General features: G+C 52.3%; 1 protein-coding gene across 24 annotated transcripts in view; it reads left to right on the top strand.

Annotated features, from left to right (window-relative positions):
* Positions 1-7,236, top strand: part of NDST1 (N-deacetylase and N-sulfotransferase 1) — an 80,645-nt gene that overhangs the window by 26,672 nt on the left and 46,737 nt on the right. The gene's annotated exons all lie outside the window — the stretch shown is intronic.

Here is a 7,236-nt window from a genome sequence, read left to right as displayed (position 1 = left end):
TGGCAGAATCCTAATGGAAAATGCATGTGTATACGGGTTTCTGAGTCATATTCTGTAGGCCCTCAGTAAATACCCTGTGAGTGAATGCGAGGGGTGGCCCAGACTTCCACCGGTTTTAGTGCTCTGTGCTGGCCCAATCTTTTGGTGGGGGCTACTATTTCATGACTCCTGATCAGGCTCTGATTGGGGACCTTGAATAATTTCTTAAAAAATGGAGGGGCTGGCCCCGTGGCCGAGTGGTTAAAGTTCGCGTGCTCCGCTGCAGGCAGCCCAGTGTTTCGTTGGTTTGAATCCTGGGCACGGCCATGGCACTGCTCATCAAACCACGCTGAGGCACTGTCCCACATGCCACGACTAGAGGGACCCACAACAAAGAATATACAACTATGTACTGGAGGGCTTTGGGAGAAAAAGGAAAAAAAATTAAAAATCTTTTAAAAAAAGGAAAACAAATTGCTAGTTAATGTGACATCTGAAAACAATGGAGTAGTAGATGATAAAAGAAGTTCTTGGGAGAGGAAGTTTGTGCATTGCTGTTCTAACTGCTCCGAGGGCTGTTGCAGCACTGTGCGTGGGGTGTCCAGGGTCCATAGGCTTTTCCTGGGCTCAGGGGATAGGGAGCCCTCCTGGGCTGACAGTTCACTGTCAGCTCTCAGGAACAAGAGTGAAAAATTTCACTACTTAGTTGGACTTTGTGGGGACTCAGAAAAGTGAAGGACTGAGTGGAGGGGCCAGAAGGCTGAAAGGAGTCCTGAGGGATAGGATGACGGTTGGCATGTGGTCAGACTCTCCTTGTTCTTGTGATCAGAGCAGGAGGAGAGGACTCTGGAAGAATCAACAGGTGAAGAGAGGAGCCAGCAAGGAAGAAAAGATGGATAGTGAGCCTCTTATCACAAGGGGTATGCAAGGAACAGTTTTACAATCACGAGTTGGGGATGTGGTTAAGAGTATGAAATCATAGGCTGGGGGCTGGCCGAGGGGCCGACTAAGAAACTTAGAAGTAGGCTCTGGCCTCAGCAGTGCAGAGCCCTCTCTGCCCTGCTTGACCTGTCTTCCATGCTTTGGGGCCACAGCCAGGCCTGCAAGTCCCTAGAGACTGGGCAAACTTCTGCTGGCCTGGAATTTGGTTTGGGGTATGACTTGAAATATCTGGACTGTTTGAAGGACTTGGACATTCTTTACTTGAAATGGAACGTTAGGGTAATTTGTTAAATATGTATGGAAAATGTCTGTGGACAGGGGTGATGGGGAAATGAAGTGGGGTGAGGTGCTGCTGGTTTCTGACTGGAGAGGCTGCTGATCTGATGGGGGAGGGAAGACAAGGATCAAGTGATGGCGAAGAGGCAGGATGTGATCAGTGATAGCTGGGCTTTGGAAGGTCAGTGGAGGGGAAAAGCTCTTCTGGTTGTTAATGTCGGCAGGGCTTCCTGGGGGAGGAAGTGTTTGTGAGGATGCAGGCTGCGGGAAGGGGGTCAGTGGGGGCAAGCTCGGGTCCTGGGGAGCCTGCGGGATCCTGCTTGGGAGTTTGGATTTTACTCTGTAGCTGGTGGAGAGGACAGAGGGTTTTAAGCAGCTCGTTGAGTCGATGCCTGTTACTGCGCCTTGTGCCAGGCTCCTTACAAATGCCCCATTGAAATCTCACAATACTCCTGCAAAGTAGCTGCTGCTGCCACTGGTAATGCCACCCCCGCCCTGTTTTCAGATGGGGAAATGGAGGCTCAGAGGCATCGAATCACTTACAGAGCTGTGTTTGAACCCAGACCTGAACTGCTTCTGCCCTGTAGTGCTGCTCCTCTCATGGGTCATTTGGGCAAAGATCGTGGCAAGATTGGCAGGGATGAGACCAGCTCAGGGATGCTGCTGATCGTGGTCCAGCAGAGAGCTAACCAAAGTCTGACTCAGGCCATGGGACTGAGAGAGAAGGAGCGGGAGGCTGCAGGACTTGGTAGCTGCCTTGAGGATTGGGGTCATCACAGGTGGTCTAAGGTTTGGGGAAGGGCCCTTAAGGGGGCAGTGTTACTGCTTTCAAATCCCTTCAGGGCTCTCTACGGGCAGAGGGCATAGTCTTGTTCTGTGCGGCTCCTGACGACAGAGACTGCACCAAGAGTGCCAGGGAAGCTAATAGGGGAATAAGCTACCTGGGGAGGAGGCAAGGTCCCCATTGCTCAAGGAATGCAGAGAGGCCGGAGAGTTGGAGAGGGTGCAGAGGGTGTGTAAGAGCAGGGTCAGGCCTGGGTGACCTCTTTCAGTTCCCTTTTCACCCGAGAGTCTCAACACTTGGGGTGGCACTTGGCCTACTTCCGCCCCCTGTTTTTCTCATAGCGTTTTGGAGCTGCCCCTTCCTGCGCATCTCGGGAAGTTCTCTGTATGTGCCCAGCCCACAGTGCTCTGCCTGGGAGAGTCCTTGCCCTGTGGAATGCACTCAGCCCAGCTGACCTTCAAGGGGCCCCTGGGGATGTCTGGATCAGCTGTCGGAGCCTGGGCTTTCTGGGACTGTGGTTTCACAGAGGACTGGAACCTTCTGCTTCCATTTCCCAGTCTGTGAAATGGGTTCAGTCTCTCTTTCCTCAAATGTGAAGAAATAAGTCTAAATTATGCCAAATCAGTAGGAGCTGGGGGAAAGAGCTGGAGGGTTTGAAAGTGAGGAACGGGAGGAGTCGGGGTGGGGGGCCAGGGTTATCCCCTTCCTTCTCCACACTAGGGGTTAAAGCAGGGTCTCCTGGTCTTGGGGGTCACCAGCAAAGGTGCTTTCTCCTGCCTGTGGGGCTGTGACAAAGCTCTGCCCCAGCTTGGAGGTTTGGAGCTTGGTGCAAGGGGTGGATGTCTTGGACTGTGTGTCCTCAGGGCTAGAGCCTGTTTGTCACGGAGTCACAGGGGGGACTGAAGCTCTTATCTAGATGGAGGAGAGTTTGTGTTAAGTTGCCTCCTGACCCTTTTTATTCCTGCCTGTTTTATTTCTTGACACAAGTTGGATTTAATTTTAAAATGTGGTTTGCGAATGAGTGCGTATTTACTGGAGGGCAAGATATGGGAGGTGCTGCTCCATGTCACCCCCACAACCCCCTCAGCCCTCCAACAAAACCTGCCTCTTTTCCCTCCCACTGTGTGCCCCGTCCCTTCCTGCTTCCACGTCTCTGCTCATGGCAGGAATGCTGCACCCAGTCGCTTCCCCTCACCCGCCCAAAAATCCTCCCCCGCCAGTGCTCAGCTCCAGTGTCACCTCTTCCGTGCAGTCATTCCTAATTCCACAGAGCTGGCGTTGCCCGCTCCCTCCTTTCCATGTGCAGAGCCTGTTATCTGCACCTCTCACGGGGCCCTTCACATGCCTGGCTTTGAATTCTGGTTCCTTAAAGACGTGTCTCATCTCCTCTAGGCTCTGTGCTCCGGATGCAGGGGCTGTGTGGGGCTTGTTTCTGCACCAGTGGGGTGGGCGGCATTGCAGAATGGGGTCAGAAGTCCTGGGTTCAAATCCCAGCTCTGCCACCATTAACTGTGAGATCTAGAGCAAATTACCCAAATCTCTCTGGGTATTGATTTCCTCATCTGCAAAATGAGGATAATAATAGTCCTGTTCTGCTAGGGAGGCTGAGCAGATCAGTGCTTGACCCATGGTAAGAGTCCAGTGAATAGGTGCTCTTCACAGACAACGACGGTTATTGTTATTATTATTTGTACCTGGGAGGTGATCTGTCCTCTTAAAATGGAGAGCAGAATCCCGGAGTTTGAGTTGCTAAACTTTCTGTCTAGTGGCTTGAGAAGGCTTGTTCAGATGAGGAAACCGAGGCACTGAGAGATAGGGTGATTTGCATGGGGTGTGGGAGCTGCTGGTCTTGTCCGGAAGCCTGACAGAATTTCCTCTCTTCGTTACACCTGTTTTTCCTCTTCTGTCCTTTCATCACGGTTAAGGTGCTCAAGAGCTATCTGTAGCCCCAGCCTCGTCCCTCGTGGCCATGTTGAGTGGTATCTAAAACTTGTGCCAGATAAGTTGGTCTGGCTGGCAGGCCCTGAGGCTGCCTTGAGGACCAGGGGCGCTTACCCTGGACTCTGTGCACTGTGGGCTGGAGCCTTGAGAGGCCTCCCTCTGCCCTGGGAAGGGGAGTGGATGGTGGCAGGGAGAGGTGATCTGAGCAAGATCTTGGGGCAGGTGACTAGGACACAGACAGAGCAGAGGCTGGGAGCTTGGCTCTGGAGCCAGACGGTCTGGGTTCACATCCCTGCTGGGCCACTTCCTACTTATGGGACCTTGAGCAAGCTGTTTAGTTCTTCATCTGTACAAAGGAGATAATAATTGTCCCCATCTCACAGCATTTAGAAAGATAATGCAGGGAAGGTGCATAACTACGAGCTCAGTCCCTGTTAGTTATGGTCGTGGTTGTGGTTGGTGTTGTTATTACCGACGGAGGAGCTCATTTAATCCTCCGGACAGCGGTAGGAATTAGGCACCATTATTATCCCCTTTTAGCAGATGTAGCACCTAAGGCTTAGTGAGGAGGACACTCAGCCTGGAGAGGTTCAGACTCGGGGGATTACTGTCAGGGTCTGCTGCTTTCTGAGGGGCTGCTCTGGCGAGATGAAGCAGACTTGTTCTGCAAGGCACCAGAAATGAGGAAACGTAAACTATCGCATCTAGCCAAGATGGAAGGGGTGGCGTCTGGAGGTGCGGAGCAGAATCCTGGCACTCAAGTGGTTGAGATGTGAGGACTGGCCTCGTTCAGACCTGAGGTCTGGCTCCATGAGGCAGGGCTAGGATTCTCATCACCGGCAGGCCGGCCAAGGATCGGCCTGTCCAGGCAGGTCTGGGTGGCCGTCGGCGGAGGTCTGCTGTAGTCATTGCGCAGCTGCAGCCACCTCTGGTTTACACGACCTGCCCAGGCAGAGGCCGGGTGAGGAGAAATGAGCATCGTCATCACAGGGCCTTCACTGGTGCTGCTCCCTCTGCCTGGATTCCCTCCCTCCTCTCCTCACCTGGGCAGCTCCTACTCTGCTTTTACAGAAGTGTGAGCCTCACATATTCACAGAAACTCTCCCTGATTTCACCTGCAGGTTAAGTCAGTGGTTCTCAGAGTTGGTCTCTGGACCAGTGGCATCAGCATTACCTGGGAACTTGTTGGAAATGCAAATTATCTAGTCCCACCGCAGATCACAAACTGAGGGGTGGGATCCAGCAATCTGTTTTAAGAAGCCCTATAGGGGATTTCAATGCATGCTAAAGTTTGAGAAACACTTGGTTAGGTATTAAAAAGAATGGATGCCTCTCTCCTTGGGCTTTCCTGTTTTCAGCATATCCAGACATTCAGCAAATGTGGAGGACCCAGAGGAAAGCCCTGTTTCTCTCTACCCTGTTTATAAGGAGCCACCATCTTATAACAGCTTCCTACCCCCAGGAAACAATCTTGTGACACAGGACTGTGGTTCTGATGATCACAGGATACAGTGCTGGGGCTACTTGAGGAAGGCAGGACTGGAGACTTGAAGCATGGGTGGCAAGTATGGGGGCCTGGAGCAAGCTGGTTGTGTTCTGGGTCTGGGCCCAGGCTTCGGGTTGGGCAGAGAGTGTGAGTCCTGCTTCAGAGAAGTGTGTATGCTGGGGGCAGGGGTGCGTGTATGCATTAGCCATTACAGTGTCTGGATGTGATCTGAGAGGGGCTAAGGGTCCTTAGCTGTCACCGGTCCAGTGGTTTTAAGCATCTCAATAATTTTAATGATGATGATCATATAATTGCTACTCACATTTATTGAGAGCTTATCAATACTTGCTGGGCACTTCTATGTAATCTTATCTGGAGTAATCCCCAGAATCATCGTGGAAGGTAGGCACTATTATTGTCCCCGTTTTGTAGACTGAGGCCATAGGCCATAAGGTGGTAGATCTAGCAGTTCTGTAGAATTCTGTAGAGGTGTTTAGAAGCATGATCTCATGGGAGAGAAGGGCAGTGGGGACTTGTCTTGCAGTGTTGGTGTAGAAGGCACAACGTAGATTGGTTTTCTAAAGATGTGAAAGTATATATTCTATTAAATGAGTGAATCAGGCTTGGCGGGGGGGCGGTGATACGATTGTGTTGGGATGGTTAGGGCTCAGGCTCCCCAGTTCTGGCCCCCACTGCAGACACTGTCATTCTCCCTGTCTTTTGGGCCATTTGAGGCACAGAGAGACTCAGTGCTGAGTTCAAGGTCCCCGAGGTAGGACAAGAGGTAAAATCAGAGACAGAAAAGTGGATCTCCTCTGGTTCTAGCAGGAGGGGATAGGGAAGTGAAGATCAGAGCCCACTGTCTGTCCAGCTGTTCTTTTCTGTCTCAGTGGCCCCAAGGTACCCGAGGGCTTTTCTGACACAGTTAGGGACCCCTTCCTTTCTCAATGGGGAGCTGAGGCCCAGAGAGAAGCAAAGATTTGCCCAGCTAGGGCCACATACTGGGACCAGAATCCAGAGCTGTCTCTGTTCTGACCACAGAAGGATTTGTTTCCGGACAACTGTCCCTGCCCCCATCTTTGGCAGGCTGGGGAGCCGTAGCCCTCAGGGTGGCCCAGAGCAATGCTGGGGGCAGAGATGGGTGTGTCCTGCGGAGAAAGCTGCCAAGGAGGGGTGAGGCAGCTTCTAAGAGGAAGAACACCAAGAAGCCCAAACCCCAGACGGAAACCAAATGTATTTTCTGGGTCCTGAGAGGATATTTGGAACAATGGAAGTAGGATGGGGGAAGTTGCACTATAAAAAGGGCTTCTTGATATCCTTAAAAAAAAAGCAGTCTTTAGGTTTGACTTTTGTTTCTCTGAAGGATGTTTATGTAACTTCCTGAAGCAGGATCCCACAGCTCCGTGAAGTTTGTCAGATGCTGTTGTTTATAGGCGCAGGGCTTTGGAGCTGGGAAGGACTTGACCAGGTTGTCTCCCCCGTTTATAGTTGGTGAAACCGAGGCTCTGAGATGGGGGAGGGGCCTGCTTGAGGTCCCACAGTGAGGCAGCAGAAGACTTGGGACTGGAGCTTGGTTTCCCGGTGCCTTGCAAGGGGCTGTCTTCTTGGCTTAGCACTCCCAGGGCCACGGCCCGCGTGGAGGCTGGGCAGGGGCTGTGCTGGGGTCTCTCTTGTAAACACTCAGAGCTGCTGGGGTTGGGGCAAGGCCAGGTCTGATCTGCAGCGAGGTGGGCCCACTGGATAGTGACTGCGTGGTGGGGAGGAGGCCAGAATGGTGCGCTTGATGATGCTATCCTCGTCCAGATGCTGGGGCCCAGCTGTGCACCGT

Source organism: Equus przewalskii, chromosome 13, assembly GCF_037783145.1.
Source record: "Equus przewalskii isolate Varuska chromosome 13, EquPr2, whole genome shotgun sequence".
Lineage (NCBI taxonomy): Eukaryota > Metazoa > Chordata > Mammalia > Perissodactyla > Equidae > Equus > Equus przewalskii.
The sequence above is the reverse complement of the archived record's forward strand: the minus strand, read 5'-3'. Positions and strand labels throughout refer to the sequence as shown.